Genomic DNA, 20,000 nt, shown 5'->3' with positions numbered 1-20,000 from the left:
AAGGAGATAAAGTACGATTTATTCATGATCGGAGTTGTTTGAAAACTGAGGTTCTATTGTATATATATATTATATATATATATATATATATTATATATATATCTATATATATACATATATATACATACATATATATACATATATATATATACATATATATATGTAATATATATATGTATATATATATATATATATATATATATATATATATATAGATATATAATATATATATATATATTATATACATATATCTATCATGTCTATCACATGACCGACCAGACCATCAGATGTAGTTACACATCGCTGGTCACAATGCGCTTCGCATTGTTTTAGCCTTCGAATGACGCCACCCTGCTGGCTAAGCGAGCAGGCCAACAGAAGAAAGAGTGAGAGAAAGAGTGGTGATCACCACCCCCTGCCGGAGCCTCATGGAGCTTTTAGGTGTTTTCGCTCAATAAACACTCACAACGATCCTGCGACCGCGAGTCCACTCCCCTAACCACTGGGCCATTGCGCCTCCACATATATATATATACTCTCTTTTACTCTTTTACTCTTTTACTTGTTTCAGTCATTTGACTGCGGCCATGCTGGAGCACCGCCTTTAATCGAGCAAATCGACCCCAGGACTTATTCTTTGTAAGCCCAGTACTTATTCTATCGGTCTCTTTTGCCGAACCGCTAAGTGACGGGGACGTAAACACACCACCGTCAGTTGTCAAGCAATGCTAGGGGGACAAACACAGACACACACACTTATATATATATACATATATATGACAGGCTTCTTTCAGTTTCCGTCTACCAAATCCACTCACAAGGCTTTGGTCAGACCAAGGCTATAGCAGAAGACACTCGCCCAAGATGCCACGCAGTGGGACTGAACCGGAACCATGTGGTTGGTTAGCAAGCTACTTACCACACAGCCACTCCTGCGCCTATATATATATAATTATATATAATATATATATATATATATATATATATATATTAATATACAAGTAAGAAAATGGAGAAATACATCTAAATCAAATATCAATTACCAGATAATACTCAATCACATAAGTTATTAAACCACCACATAAGAAAATTTAAGGTCAAACATAATAATATAGGACAAAACAGTGTACATGAAGGAGTAATATGATACAATAAGTACAATATGTAAAGAGAAATATATATTTATATTTATTTATATTTATATTCTCTTATACATATTGTACTTATTGTATCATATTACTCCTTCATGTACACTGTTTTCTCATATATTATTATGTTGACCTTAAATTTTCTTATGTGGTGGTTTAATAAATTATGGATTGAGTATTACCTGGTAATTGATATTTGATTTAGATGTATTTCTCCATTTTCCTTATCTTGTATTAGTAATTTGTGGTAAATCATTTTACCTTTGCCCATTAATACAGTAAATGAATTGATTGCATCGCAATCCTTAATATTTATGTATTAACTTTGTTGGTACTTTCACTACAGTATTTGGATATATGTTATCCCATGGAGGGTTGCATTTACAACCCCTATCTCAATTGTATATATATAGATATATTATATATATATATATATATATATAATATTATTAGAGACAAAACCACTATTATGCAAATCAAACAAAGAAAGACTTATCCAATACATAAAAAATTTTAATATAAATAAATATATTAATTTATATAAAATTTTTTTATGTATTGGATTAAGTCTTTCTTGTTTGATTTGCATAATAGTGGTTTTGTCTCTATTAATATTATATTATATTTTACTATAAAATGGGATTCAATCCTAAATCTGATTTTTTCCCTGTAATTTGGATTTATTCCCTAATATTTTATTATATATATATATATATATATATATATATATAATTTATAGGTTAGAGACAGTTCTCTATATAGAATACACTTCAAAGCACTCAAGAGATTTGAACTTGAGCTGGTAGATGAGTAAATGTAATAGGAAGCAAGTTAGGGAATTCGATTTAAACAGAATATTAAAATACCTTTAATTGAAGAAAATGTACCTGTGTATGGATATCAAATAGTCTGGCTTACAGAATGTAAACGATATCAGGAGTTAAATGGCTAGGGTTTCACGAGTCTGACAGCTGTTTCTGGGGGCTTGGTGGTCCCAAATAACGATGGTTACTCGGATCCATTATTGGATAACACCGCGCCTCTGTCTTCAGGGGAGAATTTTTCATTTGCGGCATTACAGGATGGAGTTTAAAGATGAAAGGATTTTTGTGGAGAGTTAAGTATGATGAGAAGGGGAGTTGGAGGTATTTAGATAGAGAGTAGTGGGAGGAGAAAATAAAGGTCAAGGTTAGTGTTAATAATGAGACTAGTGATAGTAGTTGAAGTGGGAGGGACGGAGAAGGGGGGTTTAGGTAGGGTGTGAGTGGTGACCTTTGTGATAGTCTGTGTGAAGGCTATAGAGTTGAGATAATGAAAACGGGTGGCTATTAAATTTTTATATCTGTAAACATCGCAGGAGTGGCTGTGTGGTAAGTAGCTTGTTTACCAACCACATGGTTCCAGGTTCAGTCCCACTGCGTGGCACCTTGGGCAAGTGTCTTCTGCTATAGCCTCGGGCCGACCAATGCCTTGTGAGTGGATTTGGTAGACGGAAACTGAAAGAAGCCTGCCGTATATATGTATATATATATATATGTGTGTGTGTGTGTCTGTGTTTATCCTTGACAACCGATGCTGGTGTGTTTATGTCCCCCGTCACTTAGCAGTTCGGCAAAAGAGACCAATAGAATAAGTACTGGGCTTACAAAAGAATAAGTTTCGGGGTCGAGTTGCTCGATTAAAGGCGGTGCTCCAGCATGGCTGCAGTCAAATGACTGAAACAAGTAAAAGAGTAAAGAGTATATCTAAATAAAAGACAGGATGGTCGTAGCTGGAACGCATTTGAACATACTGACCTTAGGCTAAACAACAAGGAAGGACACATTAGATAATGTAGTCCTAGATACACTATGCCTGAATATAAGACAGGATGTTCACAGTTGGAACAGCTTTAATCATAGGTCTGTCTAGATCAGGACTGACCTGGGGCTAAACAACAAGGAAGGACACATTAGATAATGTAGTCCTAGATACATTATGCCTGAATGAAAGACAGGATGGTCACAGCTGGAACATCTTTGATCATAGGTCTGTCTGGATCAGGACTGACCTGTGGCTACACAACAAGGAAGGACACATTAGATAATGTAGTCCTAGATACATTATGCCTGAATGAAAGACAGGATGGTCACAGCTGGAACATCTTTGATCATAGGTCTGCTGGATCAGGACTGACCTGTGGCTACACAACAAGGAAGGACACATTAGATAATGTAGTCCTAGATACATTATGCCTGAATGAAAGACAGGATGGTCACAGCTGGAACATCTTTGATCATAGGTCTGCTGGATCAGGACTGACCTGTGGCTAAACAACAAGGAAGGACACATTAGATAATGTAGTCCTAGATACACTATGCCTGAATGAAAGACAGGATGGTCACAGCTGGAACATCTTTGATCATAGGTCTGCTGGATCAGGACTGACCTGGGGCTAAACAACAAGGAAGGACACATTAGATAATGTAGTCCTAGATACACTATGTCTGAATGAAAGACAGGATGGTCACAGCTGGAACATCTTTGATCATAGGTCTGCTGGATCAGGACTGACCTGGGGCTAAACAACAAGAAGGACACATTAGATAATGTAGTCCTAGATACACTATGCCTGAATGAAAGACAGGATGGTCACAGCTGGAACATCTTTGATCATAGGTCTGCTGGATCAGGACTGACCTGTGGCTACACAACAAGGAAGGACACATTAGATAATGTAGTCCTAGATACACTATGCCTGAATGAAAGACAGGATGGTCACAGCTGGAACATCTTTGATCATAGGTCTGCTGGATCAGGACTGACCTGTGGCTAAACACAAGGAAGGACACATTAGATAATGTAGTCCTAGATACATTATGCCTGATGAAAGACAGGATGGTCACAGCTGGAACATCTTTGATCATAGGTCTGCTGGATCAGGACTGACCTGGGGCTAAACAACAAGAAGGACACATTAGATAATGTAGTCCTAGATACATTATGCCTGAATGAAAGACAGGATGGTCACAGCTGGAACATCTTTGATCATAGGTCTGCTGGATCAGGACTGACCTGGGGCTAAACAACAAGAAGGACACATTAGATAATGTAGTCCTAGATACATTATGCCTGAATGAAAGACAGGATGGTCACAGCTGGAACATCTTTGATCATAGGTCTGCTGGATCAGGACTGACCTGGGGCTACACAACAAGGAAGGACACATTAGATAATGTAGTCCTAGATACATTATGCCTGAATGAAAGACAGGATGGTCACAGCTGGAACATCTTTGATCATAGGTCTGCTGGATCAGGACTGACCTGGGGCTAAACAACAAGAAGGACACATTAGATAATGTAGTCCTAGATACATTATGCCTGAATGAAAGACAGGATGGTCACGCTGGAACATCTTTGATCATAGGTCTGCTGGATCAGGACTGACCTGGGGCTACACAACAAGGAAGGACACATTAGATAATGTAGTCCTAGATACATTATGCCTGAATGAAAGACAGGATGGTCACAGCTGGAACATCTTTGATCATAGGTCTGCTGGATCAGGACTGACCTGGGGCTACACAACAAGGAAGGACACATTAGATAATGTAGTCCTAGATACATTATGCCTGAATGAAAGACAGGATGGTCACAGCTGGAACATCTTTGATCATAGGTCTGCTGGATCAGGACTGACCTGGGGCTAAACAACAAGAAGGACACATTAGATAATGTAGTCCTAGATACATTATGCCTGAATGAAAGACAGGATGGTCACAGCTGGAACATCTTTGATCATAGGTCTGCTGGATCAGGACTGACCTGGGGCTACACAACAAGGAAGGACACATTAGATAATGTAGTCCTAGATACACTATGCCTGAATAAAGGACAGGATGGTCACATCTGGAACAATCTTGATCATAGGTCTGCTGGATCATGACTGGCCTAAGGCTAAACAAAAACAAGGAGGGACACATTAGATAATGTAGTCCTAGATACATTGTGTCTGAATGAAAGACAGGATGGTCACAGCTGGAACATCTTTGATCATAGGTCTGCTGGATCAGGACTGACCTGGGGCTAAACAACAAGAAGGACACATTAGATAATGTAGTCCTAGATACATTGTGTCTGAATAGAAGACAGGATGGTCACAGCTGGAACATCTTTGATCATAGTCTGCTGATCAGGACTGACCTGGGGCTACACAACAAGGAAGGAACATTAGATAATGTAGTCCTAGATACATTATGCCTGAATGAAAGACAGGATGGTCACAGCTGGAACATCTTTGATCATAGGTCTGCTGGATCAGGACTGACCTGGGGCTACACAACAAGGAAGGACACATTAGATAATGTAGTCCTAGATACATTATGCCTGAATGAAAGACAGGATGGTCACAGCTGGAACATCTTTGATCATAGGTCTGCTGGATCAGACTGACCTGGGGCTAAACAACAAGAAGGACACATTAGATAATGTAGTCCTAGATACATTATGCCTGAATGAAAGACAGGATGGTCACAGCTGAACATCTTTGATCATAGGTCTGCTGGATCAGGACTGACCTGGGGCTACACAACAAGGAGGACACATTAGATAATGTAGTCCTAGATACATATGCCTGAATGAAAGACAGGATGGTCACAGCTGGAACATCTTTGATCATAGGTCTGCTGGATCAGGACTGACCTGGGGCTAAAAAACAACAAGAACAACATTAGATATGTAGTCCTAGATACATTATGCCTGAATGAAAGACAGGATGGTCACAGCTGGAACATCTTTGATCATAGGTCTGCTGGATCAGGACTGACCTGGGGCTACACAACAAGGAAGGACACATTAGATAATGTAGTCCTAGATACATTGCCTGAATGAAAGACAGGATGGTCACAGCTGGAACATCTTTGATCATAGTCTGCTGGATCAGGACTGACCTGGGGCTACACAACAAGGAAGGACACATTAGATAATGTAGTCCTAGATACATTATGCCTGAATGAAAGACAGGATGGTCACAGCTGGAACATCTTTGATCATAGGTCTGCTGGATCAGGACTGACCTGGGGCTAAACAACAAGAAGGACACATTAGATAATGTAGTCCTAGATACATTATGCCTGAATGAAAGACAGGATGGTCACAGCTGGAACATCTTTGATCATAGGTCTGCTGGATCAGGACTGACCTGGGGCTACCAAACAAGGAAGGACACATTAGATAATGTAGTCCTAGATACATTATGCCTGAATGAAAGACAGGATGGTCACAGCTGGAACATCTTTGATCATAGGTCTGCTGGATCAGGACTGACCTGGGGCTACACAACAAGGAAGGACACATTAGATATTAGTCCTAGATACATTATGCCTGAATGAAAGACAGGATGGTCACAGCTGGAACATCTTTGATCATAGGTCTGCTGGATCAGGACTGACCTGGGGCTAAACAACAAGAAGGACCATTAGATAATGTAGTCCTAGATACATTATGCCTGAATGAAGACAGGATGGTCACAGCTGAACATCTTTGATCATAGGTCTGCTGGATCAGGACTGACCTGGGGCTACACAACAAGGAAGGACACATTAGATAATGTAGTCCTAGATACATTATGCCTGAATGAAAGACAGGATGGTCACAGCTGGAACATCTTTGATCATAGGTCTGCTGGATCAGGACTGACCTGGGGCTACACAACAAGGAAGGACACATTAGATAATGTGTCCTAGATACATTATGCCTGAATGAAAGACAGGATGGTCACAGCTGGAACATCTTTGATCATAGGTCTGCTGGATGGACTGACCTGGGGCTAACAACAAGAAGGACACATTAGATAATGTAGTCCTAGATACACTATGCTGAATGAAAGACAGGATGGTCCAGCTGGAACATCTTTGATCATAGGTCTGCTGGATCAGGACTGACCTGTGGCTACACAACAAGGAAGGACACATTAGATAATGTAGTCCTAGATACATTATGCCTGAATGAAAGACAGATGGTCACAGCTGGAACATCTTTGATCATAGGTCTGCTGGATCAGACTGACCTGGGGCTAACAACAAGAAGACACATTAGATAATGTAGTCCTAGATACACTATGCCTGAATGAAAGACAGGATGGTCACAGCTGGAACATCTTTGATCATAGGTCTGCTGGATCAGGACTGACCTGTGGCTACACAACAAGGAAGGACACATTAGATAATGTAGTCCTAGATACATTATGCCTGAATGAAAGACAGGATGGTCACAGCTGGAACATCTTTGATCATAGGTTTGCTGGATCAGGACTGACCTGGGGCTAAACAACAAGGAAGGACACATTAGATAATGTAGTCCTAGATACACTATGCCTGAATGAAAGACAGGATGGTCACAGCTGGAACATCTTTGATCATAGGTCAGTCTGGATCAGGACTGACCTGGGGCTAAACAACAAGGAAGGACACATTAGATAATGTAGTCCTAGATACACTATGCCTGAATGAAAGACAGGATGGTCACAGCTGGAACATCTTTGATCATAGGTCAGTCTGGATCAGGACTGACCTGGGGCTAAACAACAGGAAGGACACATTAGATAATGTTCCTAGATACACTATGCCTGAATGAAAGACAGGATGTCACAGCTGGAACATCTTTGATCATAGGTCAGTCTGGATCAGGACTGACCTGGGGCTAAACAACAAGGAAGGACACATTAGATAATGTAGTCCTAGATACACTATGCCTGAATGAAAGACAGGATGGTCACAGCTGGAACATCTTTGATCATAGTCTGCTGGATCAGGACTGACCTGGGGCTACACAACAAGGAAGGACACATTAGATAATGTAGTCCTAGATACACTATGCCTGAATGAAAGACAGGATGGTCACAGCTGGAACATCTTTGATCATAGGTCTGCTGGATCAGGACTGACCTGTGGCTACACAACAAGGAAGGACACATTAGATAATGTAGTCCTAGATACACAATGTCTGAATGAAAGACAGGATGGTCACAGCTGGAACATCTTTGATCATAGGTCTGCTGGATCAGGACTGACCTGTGGCTAAACAACAAGGAAGGACACATTAGATAATGTAGTCCTAGATACACAATGTCTGAATAAAAGACAGGATGGTCACAGCTGGAACATCTTTGATCATAGGTCTGCTGGATCAGGACTGACCTGTGGCTAAACAACAAGGAAGGCACATTAGATAATGTAGTCCTAGATACATTATGCCTGAATGAAAGACAGGATGGTCACAGCTGGAACATCTTTGATCATAGGTCTGCTGGATCAGGACTGACCTGTGGCTACACAACAAGGAAGGACACATTAGATAATGTAGTCCTAGATACACTATGCCTGAATGAAAGACAGGATGGTCACAGCTGGAACATCTTTGATCATAGGTCTGCTGGATCAGGACTGACCTGTGGCTACACAACAAGGAAGGACACATTAGATAATGTAGTCCTAGATACATTATGCCTGAATGAAAGACAGGATGGTCACAGCTGGAACATCTTTGATCATAGGTCTGCTGGATCAGGACTGACCTGTGGCTAAACACAAGGAAGGACACATTATAATGTAGTCCTAGATACACCATGTCTGAATAAAAACAGGATGGTCACAGCTGGAACATCTTTGATCATAGGTCTACTGGATCAGGACTGACCTGTGGCTACACAACAAGGAAGGACACATTAGATAATGTAGTCCTAGATACATTATGCCTGAATGAAAGACAGGATGGTCACAGCTGGAACATCTTTGATCATAGGTCTGCTGGATCAGGACTGACCTGTGGCTAAACAACAAGGAAGGCACATTAGATAATGTAGTCCTAGATACACAATGTCTGAATGAAAGACAGGATGGTCACAGCTGGAACATCTTTGATCATAGGTCTGCTGGATCAGGACTGACCTGTGGCTACACAACAAGGAAGGACACATTAGATAATGTAGTCCTAGATACACTATGCCTGAATAAAAGACAGGATGGTCACAGCTGGAACATCTTTGATCATAGGTCTACTGGATCAGGACTGACCTGGGGCTAAACAACAAGGAAGGCACATTAGATAATGTAGTCCTAGATACACAATGTCTGAATGAAAGACAGGATGTCACAGGAACATCTTTGATCATAGGTCTGCTGGATCAGGACTGACCTGGGGCTAAACAACCAGGAAGGACACATTAGATAATGTAGTCCTAGATACACAATTCTGAATGAAAGACGGATGGTCACAGCTGGAACTCTTTGATCATAGGTCTGCTGGATCAGGACTGACCTGTGGCTAAACAACAAGGAAGGACACATTAGATAATGTAGTCCTAGATACACAATGTCTGAATAAAAGACAGGATGTCACAGCTGGAACATCTTTGATCATAGGTCTGCTGGATCAGGACTGACCTGTGGCTAAACAACAAGGAAGGACACATTAGATAATGTAGTCCTAGATACACAATGTCTGAATAAAAGACAGGATGGTCACAGCTGAACATCTTTGATCATAGGTCTGCTGGATCAGGACTGACCTGTGCTAAACAACAAGGAAGGACACATTAGATAATGTAGTCCTAGATACACATGTCTGAATAAAAGACAGGATGGTCACAGCTGGAACATCTTGATCATAGGTCTGCTGGATCAGGACTGACCTGTGGCTAAACAACAAGGAAGGACACATTAGATAATGTAGTCCTAGATACACAATGTCTGAATAAAAGACAGGATGGTCAAGCTGGAACATCTTTGATCATAGGTCTGCTGGATCAGGACTGACCTGTGGCTAAACAACAAGAAGGACACATTAGATAATGTAGTCCTAGATACATTATGCCTGAATGAAAGACAGGATGGTCACAGCTGGAACATCTTTGATCATAGGTCTGCTGGATCAGGACTGACCTGTGGCTACACAACAAGGAAGGACACATTAGATAATGTAGTCCTAGATACACAATGTCTGAATGAAAGACAGGATGGTCACAGCTGGAACATCTTTGATCATGGGTCTGTCTGGATCAGGACTGACCTGTGGCTACACAACAAGGAAGGACACATTAGATAATGTAGTCCTAGATACATTATGCCTGAATGAAGACAGATGGTCACAGCTGGAACATCTTTGATCATAGGTCTGCTGGATCAGACTGACCTGTGCTACACAACAAGGAAGGACACATTAGATAATGTAGTCCTAGAGACACTATGCCTGAATGAAAGACAGGATGGTCACAGCTGGAACATCTTTGATCATAGTCTGCTGGATCAGGACTGACCTGGGGCTAAACAACAAGGAAGGCACATTAGATAATGTAGTCCTAGATACACATTGTCTGAATGAAAGACAGGATGGTCACAGCTGGAACATCTTTGATCATAGGTCTGCTGGATCAGGACTGACCTGTGGCTACACAACAAGGAAGGACACATTAGATAATGTAGTCCTAGATATACTATGCCTGAATAAAGACACTTAGGGTCTGCTGTAGGCAATGTGTTTTTTTTTTTTTGAGGGGCTGATTCAGGGGCGGCAAACGGAGGGGCAGCCCCGGGCGGCACACACTCTAGCTACGCTAGTGTGTAAAACTAACCTTGGGCTAAACAGCAAAAATATGCCTTAATAATAGGCAGGATGGTCACAATTGGAACATCTCTGATCATAGGTCTGCTGGATCAGGATTGACCAGGGGTTAAATAACATGATCAAGACATCAACGTTTGAGCCCCAGAGCGGTCACCCAAAGTCACTCAATAGCAGCTATATCATATAATTACACCTCACTGTTTAAAAAATGAAGGGCACATTAGAAAATGGAGTCCTAGATACACTGTGCGTTTCTTAATGAAAATACAGAATGCAACGGCCGAAGCTGGAAACATCTTAGATCCTAAGTCTAGAGGATTAGGACTGACCTGGGGTTAAACAAGAAGGAAAGAGGACAAAAAACGAAAGGAAAAACAAAAAGAAAAAGAAAACCGAAATGAAAGAAAGAAGAGGAAAGGAATGAAAGCGAAAAGAGAAAGAAAAAGAAGTAAAGAAAGAGAAAAGGAAAAATTAAGAAGGAAAGAATGAAAGGAAAAGAAGGAAAAAGGAAGGAAGGAAGAAAGAAAGAAAAAGGAAGGAAGGAAAGAAAAAAGGAAAGAAAAACGATAGGAAAAAACAAAAAGAAAAAGGAAAGAAAAAGAAAAGAAAAACGAAATGAAAGGGAAAAGAGAAAGAAGTAAAGAAAGAGAAAAGGAAAAATTAAGAAGGAAAGAATGAAAGGAAAAGAAGAAAAGAAGGAAGGAAGAAAGAAAGAAAAAGGAAGGAAGGAAAGAAAAAAGGAAAGAAAACGATAGGAAAAGCAAAAGAAAAAGGAAAGAAAAACGAAATGAAAGGGAAAAGGAATGAAAGCGAAAAGAAAGAAGTAATAAAAGAAAAGGGAAATTAAGAGGAAAGAAGGAAAAAGGAAGAAAGAAAGAAAGAAAAGAAGAAAGAAAAAGAAAAAAAAACGAAGGAAACAAAAAAAAGGAGAAAAGAAAAACGAAATGAAAGAAAGAAGGGGAAAGGAATGAAAGAGAAAAGGGAAAGAAAGGGAAGTAGAGAAAGAGAAAAGAAAAAATTTAAGAGGGAAAGAATGAAAGGAAAAGAAGGAAAAAGGAAGAAAGAAAGAAAGAAAAAGAAGAAAAAAGGAAGAAAGAAAGAAGGTAAAGAAGGAAAAAAGGAAGAAAGAAAGAAGGAAAAAAGAAAGAAAGAAAGAAAAGGAAGGGACGAAAAAGTGGGGAAAATTGAAGAAAAAAACAGACGAAAGTTGTAAACGAAGGAACGAACGATAGAAAAAAAAAAGCGAAAATAATTGAATGAGAGAAAGAAATATTTGAATGAAAAAGAGAAAGAGATAAAGAAGGAGAATAACGGAAGGAAAGAAAGCGAGATAAAGAGATTTAGAATATGAAAACTTTTGAAAAACTTACAACAGTGAAAAAAGTATGTAGAGACTCAAGGCAGACGACAGGGAAGTTGACAGGCAGACGACCTAGTTGATATTAAATGGGGATTATTAAGTGGAGTATATTATAGATACACAGTGATATATAGGTCTGTGTGTAGATACTTGAGTGTGTGTCACACGTATGGGAATATATATGGTTGTAGGTGTCTATATATATATATATATGTATATGTGTATCTGTGTGTGCGTGTGTATATATATATATGTATTCGTTGACATACATATTGTGTTATATATAGAGACATACATTCGTCTCTCACTTTCTCTCTCTCTCTCTCTCTCTTACTGTCTCTCGCATACAAACGGGTGTGTACTTTTGTACGCACATGTATATATATATATATATATATGTGTGTGTGTGTGTGTATGTGTGTGTGTATGTGTATGTGTGTGTGTATGTGTGTGTGTGTATACAAGCACACACGCATATATATATATATATATATATATATATATATATTACATTATATATAAGGGCTTAGTAAATAAATTACTTTGCCACATACTGAACTAATGAGTTCAGTATGTGGCAAAGTAATTTATTTTACTAAGCCCTTATATATAATGTAATATTTTGAATTCGCCTATAATGGTCCCTTTACATACTGAATACTTGGTGAAATTGATTAATAATTAATCAATTTTTACCCTCAATTGTTGAAATATATATATATATATATATATATATATATATATATATATATATTTAAAAAAGGAGATGTGGAACACGAGTTGTGATATATAAAAAAAAGGAACTCTTACTCTCTCCCTCTCCCTCTCCGCCACTCAACACTTCTAGGCTTTCTATTTCCCTACTGTAGGGAATAGAAAGCCTAGAAGTGTTGAGTGGCGGAGAGGGAGAGAGAGAGAGAGAGTAAGAGTTCCCTTACTTAAATTATTTTGTCAGCATTTTCTTCATTTTATATATATATATATTATATATATATATATATATATATAATATATATACTCTTTTACTTTTTTCAGTCATTTGACTGCAGCCATGCTGGAGCACCGCCTTTAGTAGAACAAATCGACCACAGGACTTATTCTTTGTAAGCCTAGTACTTATTCTATCGGTCTCTTTTGCCGAACTGCTAAGTTGCGGGGACGTAAACACACCAGCATCGGGGGAACAAACACAGACACACAAACACACCACACACACACACACACACACACACACACACATATATATATATATACATATATACGATAGGCTTCTTCCAGTTTCCATCTACCAAATCCACTCACGAGGGTTTGGTCACCCCGAGGCTATAGAAGAAGACACTTGCCCAAGGTGCCACGCAGTGGGACTGAACCTGGAACCATGTGGTTGGTAAGCAAGCTACTTACCACACAGTCACTCATGCACCTATATATATGTGTGTGTGTGTGTGTGTGTTTGTGTGTCCAACATCGCTTGACAACCGATGCTGGTGTGTTTATGTCCCCGTAACATAGCGGTTCGGCTAAAGAGACCGATAGAATAAGTACCTGGGGTCGATTTGCTCGACTAAAGGCGGTGCTCCAGCATGGCCACAGCCTTTGAGTTGAAACATATACATACATCTATACTTTTACAGGTGAGTACGGATGGCTATGCATACATATATATTTATATATGAAGGTGGTGGGGAGTAGTGAGAGAGAGCGAGGGAAAAACAGACTGAAAGACAGAGAAAGAAAGAAAAGGGGAGAGAGAGGAGAGGCGGTAACAGAGAGCTAGATAGAGTGAGAGAGGACAAATAGGTGAACAGAGAGGTCGACGACTTTGACAGCTTCATTATGCTGAATATAAGACAGCTAGGTTGACGAACATTGAGCTTAGTGTTACTGGGTACGAAATATATATATATATATATATATATATATATTTTCTCTCCTTTTTTTCTCTCCTTTTTTTCTCTCCTTGTTTTGTCTGTGTCCCTTTCTGTAGAAGAGCGTACGCTCGAAATGTAAAAGACTTTTTTCAATTCCTGAGCATTATACTAATACATCTGTTTGATTTGTACACCACATGGCTTCGTCTTTTATTTTTTTCGTAAACTCTCCCTATATATGTGCGTGTGTGTGTGTGTGGAGGTGCAATGGCCCAGTGGTTAGGACAGTGGACTTGCAGTTGTAGGATCGTGGTTTCGATTCCCAGACCGGGCGTTGTGAGTGTTTATTGAGCAAAAACATGCACAGACTTAACTGTGTGGAAAGAGACTTTCAGCTAATATACCCTCCAGCCTTCATCAGGTGTCTTGGAGAAATTTCGAACCTGGGTTCTTATTCCTAAGGTATTTTTCGATGATATAACTTAGTGGTTAAGAGTACAGGCTACTAACCCCAAGATTCCAAGTTCGATTCCAAGCAATGACCTGAATAATAATAATAGTAATAACATCGAAAAATACCTTAGGAATGAGAACCCAGGTTTGAAATTTTCCCAAGACACCTGAAGAAGGCTGGAGGGTATATCAGCCGAAACGTTGTGTTAACAACAAACAAGATGAGGACAAATATCCATCAAATGTAAATAATGTAAATAATGTAGATATAAATGTCTCTCCCTCTTTACTCTTTTACTGGTGAATATTAAAGAATTTGTTTTAAAGTTCAAAGGTCAAAGGTGAAGGAAGAAGGTGGGTGGGTGCGTGTGGGGGATGTGATATTGCCTAAATACTTGCTGCATTCCTCTCAGAGAGAGACAGAGAGAGAGAGAGGCAGTGAGAGACAGACAGACAGACAGACGGACGGAGGGTGAGGATGGAGGGTTAAAGGTTAAACTGATGAACTTTCATGACAGTGGAAACTATATACTGTGCTTACATTGGATCAGTGTGCTTAAAATAACAAGCCTTGTTAGCTCTTCATATATCTATGTGTGTATGCACATGTTTGTGTGTGTGTGTGTTATATATATATATATATACATGTGCATATATATATTAGATACATTATATATATATATTTTTTTTTTTTTTTTTTTTTAAAGACTCTGCCGGTTTACGAACGCGAGGGTCCCAGCTGATACGATCAACGGAACAGCTTGCTCGTGAATAACGTGCAATGGCTGAGCATTCCACAGACACGTGTACCCTTAACGTGGTTCTCGGGGATAATCAGCGTGACACAGAGAGTGACAAGGCTGACCCTTTAAATACAAGTACAACTCATTTTGCCAGCTGAGTGGACGGAGCAACGTGAAATAAGTGTCTTGCTCAAGGACACAACGCGTCGCCGGGATCGAACTCACAACCTTACGATCATGAGCCGAATGCCCTAACCACTAAGCCACGCACCCTCACATATATATATATATATATATATATATTATATATATACATATCATCATCATCATCATCATCATTTAGCGTCCGCTTTCCATGTTAGCATGGGTTGGACGGTTCAACTGGGGTCTGGGAAGCCAGAAGGCTGCACCAGGCCCCAGTCTGATCTGGCAGTGTTTCTACGGCTGGATGCCCTTCCTAACGCCAACCACTCAGTGAGTGTAGCGGGTGCTTTTTACGTGCCACCAGCACAGGTGCTAAATGTGGCTGGCAAACGGCCACGGACGGATGGTGCTTTTTACGTGCCACCGGCATGGGGTCGAGGCAAGGTTGGCAACAGCCACGATCGGATATATATATATATGTATACGTATATATATATATATATATATACACATGTGCATATATATATATATATATATATATATGTATATACTCTCTTTTACTCTTTTACTTGTTTGGGTCATTTGACTGTGGCCATGCTGGAGCACCGCCTTTTGCCCGAGCAAATCGGCCCCAGGACTTATTCTTTGTAAGCCTAGTACTTATTCTATTGATATCTTTTGCTGAACCGCTAAGTTACGGGGACGTAAACACACCAGCATTCGTTGTCAAGCAGTGGTAGGGGACAAACACAAACAAAAAGACCCATATATCTATACATATAAAACTGAAGTTGTCTGTGTGTGGCAGGTTTGGTAGCCTTCAAATTGGACCATGTTAACACCAAAAATTATTTACATCAAAAAGGTCCTTTTTTTCTATGAAAATCCCTATTTTTTACAATTTTTTGACTGCTGTGTCACCATTTTTCAGTGTATTTCAACCAGAAAACTGTTCACTTAAAGAGAATAACAAGCTACAGAATGCAAAATTTTTACTTTTCAAAATACATTGAAACTATGTCAAAACTTTGTTAACGCAACATCAAAGTTTGCCGTTTTAAGCACAACTAAAAAACAAACCCGAGCAAAGCCAGGCTATACTGCTAGTATATTTTTTCTCTTTTACTTGTTTCAGTCATTTGACTGCGGCCATGCTGGAGCATCGCCTTTAGTCGAGCAAATTGACCCGGGACTTATTGTTTGTAAGCCTAGTACTTATTCTATCGGTCTCTTTTGCCGAACCACTAAGTGACAGGGACATAAACACACCAGCATCGGTTGTCAAGCAATGCTAGGGTGACAAACACACACACACATATATATATACATATATACGACAGGCTTCTTTCAGTTTCCGTCTACCAAATCCACTCACAAGGCTTTGGTCGGCTCGGGGCTATAGCAGAAGACACTTGCCCAAGGTGCCATGCAGTGGGACTGAACCCGGAACCATGTGGTTGGTAAGCAAGCTACTTACCACACAGCCACTCCTATATAGATATAAATGTGTATATACAACAGGCATTTTTTTTAGTTTCTATCTAAAAAACAAAAGAAATTTGCTTAAATTGCCACCTCGCGGGATTGAACCCAGAACGAAACAGTTAGCAAGCAAGCTTCTAACCACACAGCAACCACAGATGCACTTAGAGAAAGAAGTGTACGTACACCCAACTTTGTGGACCGCTTCTCTTAGTAACAAATAAAAAAAAAATGTCTTGAGTTGATTTGTTTTCATAAAGTAAATAGCTTCGTGATGTTATTCTTTGATGGAAAAACATTTGTGATTTGGGGGTTAGGGGTTAGGTTAATTACATAATCCCAGAACAAACAAAGAAACAAGTGTGTGTGTGTGTGTCAGTAGTTCATATATCTGGGGAAAAGACACACTCTGGAGTATTAAAACTCTAATCTACTTTTTAGGAAGTTGAACGTTATGGCTTGTCATAGCGTGACCATTGGTTTTTGCACCTGTAAAGCACTTTCTAGGTCACTCTGTGGTCTGGTCACAACTTTGAATTTCTGAAAAAAATATATATTACCACATAATGGTATATATGTGTAATATTCCAATATCCTTTGAGTAAAGTCCTAAAGTCCAACAGAGTTTAATATGAGTCCATCCAGAAATAGAGTTTATAAGCAATGTAAGATTCTCTTAAAGTTGGTCATTCCCATATATATATATACACACACATATATACATATTCTTTTATTCTTTTACTTGTTTCAGTCATTTTGACTGCGGCCATGCTGGAGCACCGCCTTTTAGTTGAGCAACTCGACCCCGGGACTCATTCTTTTTGTAAGCCCAGTACTTATTCTATCGGTCTTTTTTTGCCGAACCGCTAAGTGACGGGGACGTAAACACACCAGCATCGGTTGTCAAGCAATGCTAGGGGGACAAAACACACAACACACACAAACACACACACACATACATATATACGACAGGCTTCTTTTCAGTTTTCCGTCTACCACATCCACTCACAAGGCATTGGTCGGCCCGGGGCTATAGCAGAAGACCTTGCCCAAGATGCCACGCAGTGGGACTGACCCGAACCATGTGATTGGTTAGCAAGCTACTACCACACAGCCACTCCTGCGCCTGCGATATATATATATATATATATATACCTATCTCTTTTACTTGTTTCAGTCATTTTGACTGCAGCCATGCTGGAGCACCGCCTTTAGTCGAGCAAATCGACCCCGGGACTTATTCTTTGTAAGCCCGTACTTATTCTATCGGTCTCTTTTGCCGAACCGCTAAGTGACGGGACGCAAACACACCAGCAGCATCGGTTTTCAAGCAATGCTATGGGACAAACACACACCACACAAACTACACACACACACACATTATAATATATATAACATATATATGACGGGCTTCTTTCAGTTTCCGTCTACCAAATCCACTCACAAGGCATTGGTCGGCGGCCGGGCTATAGTAGAAGACACTTGCCCAAGATGCCATGCAGTGGGACTGAACCCGGAACCATGTGGTTGGTTAGCAAGATACTTACCACACAGCCACTCCTGCGCCTTCTGTTTCTCATGGCTTATAAATAAATAAATAAATATATAAATTTTATCCAAACCCCCAAGGGACCCAACACTCAAACAATTACAAGAGTACATCCTCATATAAAAAACATCACCAGTGCTAAACAGGAAATATATGTAGAAGGTAATCATAGACGCAGGAGTGGCTGTGTGGTAAGTAGCTTGCTTACCAACCACATGGTTCTGGGTTCAGTCCCACTGCATGGAACTTTGGGCAAGTGTCTTCTACTACAGCCTCGGGTTGACCAATGCCTTGTGAGTGGATTTTTGGTAGACGGAAACTGAAAGAAGCCTGTCGTATATGTATATAAAAAATGCTTAGTCCAAATTCCATTGAGGTCATCTTTGCCTTTCATCCTCTCGGGGTCGAGAAAATAAGTACCAGCTGAATGCTGGGGTCAATCAAATCGACTTACCTCCTCCTCCAAAATTGCTGGCCTTTTCTAAATATCTGAAATTAAATATTTCGTTTAGGCATAATGATACCATTCCCATGACCATTCATGACCAAAAGGGGTCTTTACCCCTTTTTTTCAAGATGCATAGCTCAGTGGGTAGAGCACCGGGCTCACAGTCATGAGGTAATGAGTTCAATTCCTGGACTTGTGGGTAGTAAAGAAATAGGTATTTCGTCTACCGCTACGTTCTGAGTTCAAATTCCGCCAAGGTCAACTTTGCCTTTCATCCTTTCGGGGTCGATAAATTAAGTACCAGTTACGCACTGGGGTCGATATAATCGACTTAATCCGTTTTTGTCTGTCCCTGTTTGTCCCCTCTGTGTTTAGCCCCTTGTGGGTAGTAAAGAAATATAGGTTGTGAGTTCGATTCTCGGACCGAGCTGCGTATTGTGTTCTTGAGCAAGACACTTTATTTCACGTTGCTCCAGTTCATTCAGTTGTAGAGATGAGTTGTGATGTCCCTGGTGCCAAGCTGTATCGGCCCCTTTGCCTTTCCCTTGGACAACATCGGTGGAACATTAAAAGCACCATTCAAGCATGATCGTTGCGAGCATTGCCGTACTGGCACCTGTGACGGTGCCACATGAAAAACAACATTTGAGTGTGGTCATTGCCAGAACCACATGGTTGGCCCTCATGCCGGTGGTACATAAAAAACACCCACTACACTCTCGGAGTGGTTGGCATTAGGAAAGGCATCCAGCTGTAGAAACCTTGCCAGATCAGATTTGAGCCTGGTGCAGCCTCCTGGCTTCCCAGACCCGGTCGAACCGTCCAACCCATACCAGCATGGAAAGCGGGTATTAAATGATGATCGTTGCTAGTGCCACCCCGACTGGCCTCGTGCCGGTGGCACGTAAAAAGCACCATCCGATCATGGCCGTTTGCCAGCCTCGCCTGGCCCCCGCCGGTGGCACATAAAAAGCACCATCCGATCATGGCCGTTTGCCAGCCTCCCCTGGCACCTGTCCCGGTGGCACGTAAAAAGCACCCACTACACTCATGGAGTGGTTGGCGTTAGGAAAGGCATCCAGCTGTAGAAACCTTGCCAGATCAGATTTGAGCCTGGTGCAGCCGCCTGGTGCAGCCGCCTGGCCCTTCCCAGACCCCAGTTGAAACCGTCCAACCCATGCCGCATGGAAGCAGGTATTA

At 40.6% G+C, this 20,000-nt stretch overlaps 1 protein-coding gene across 2 annotated transcripts in view; it reads right to left on the bottom strand.

Moving 5' to 3' along the window:
- LOC115230216 (solute carrier family 13 member 5-like) overlaps nucleotides 1-12,262 on the bottom strand; it is a 40,709-nt gene extending 28,447 nt beyond the window's left edge. For both annotated transcript variants that reach the window (XR_004997457.1, XM_029800431.2), the window contains exon 1: nucleotides 12,121-12,262. The gene's annotated coding sequence lies outside the window, so the exon portion shown is untranslated. The remainder of the gene's footprint in view (nucleotides 1-12,120) is intronic.
- Nucleotides 12,263-20,000: the final 7,738 nt, after the last annotated feature.

The sequence above is a fragment of the Octopus sinensis genome, unplaced genomic scaffold (genome assembly GCF_006345805.1).
Source record: "Octopus sinensis unplaced genomic scaffold, ASM634580v1 Contig14934, whole genome shotgun sequence".
NCBI classification, from domain to species: Eukaryota; Metazoa; Mollusca; class Cephalopoda; order Octopoda; family Octopodidae; genus Octopus; species Octopus sinensis.
The sequence above is the reverse complement of the archived record's forward strand: the minus strand, read 5'-3'. Positions and strand labels throughout refer to the sequence as shown.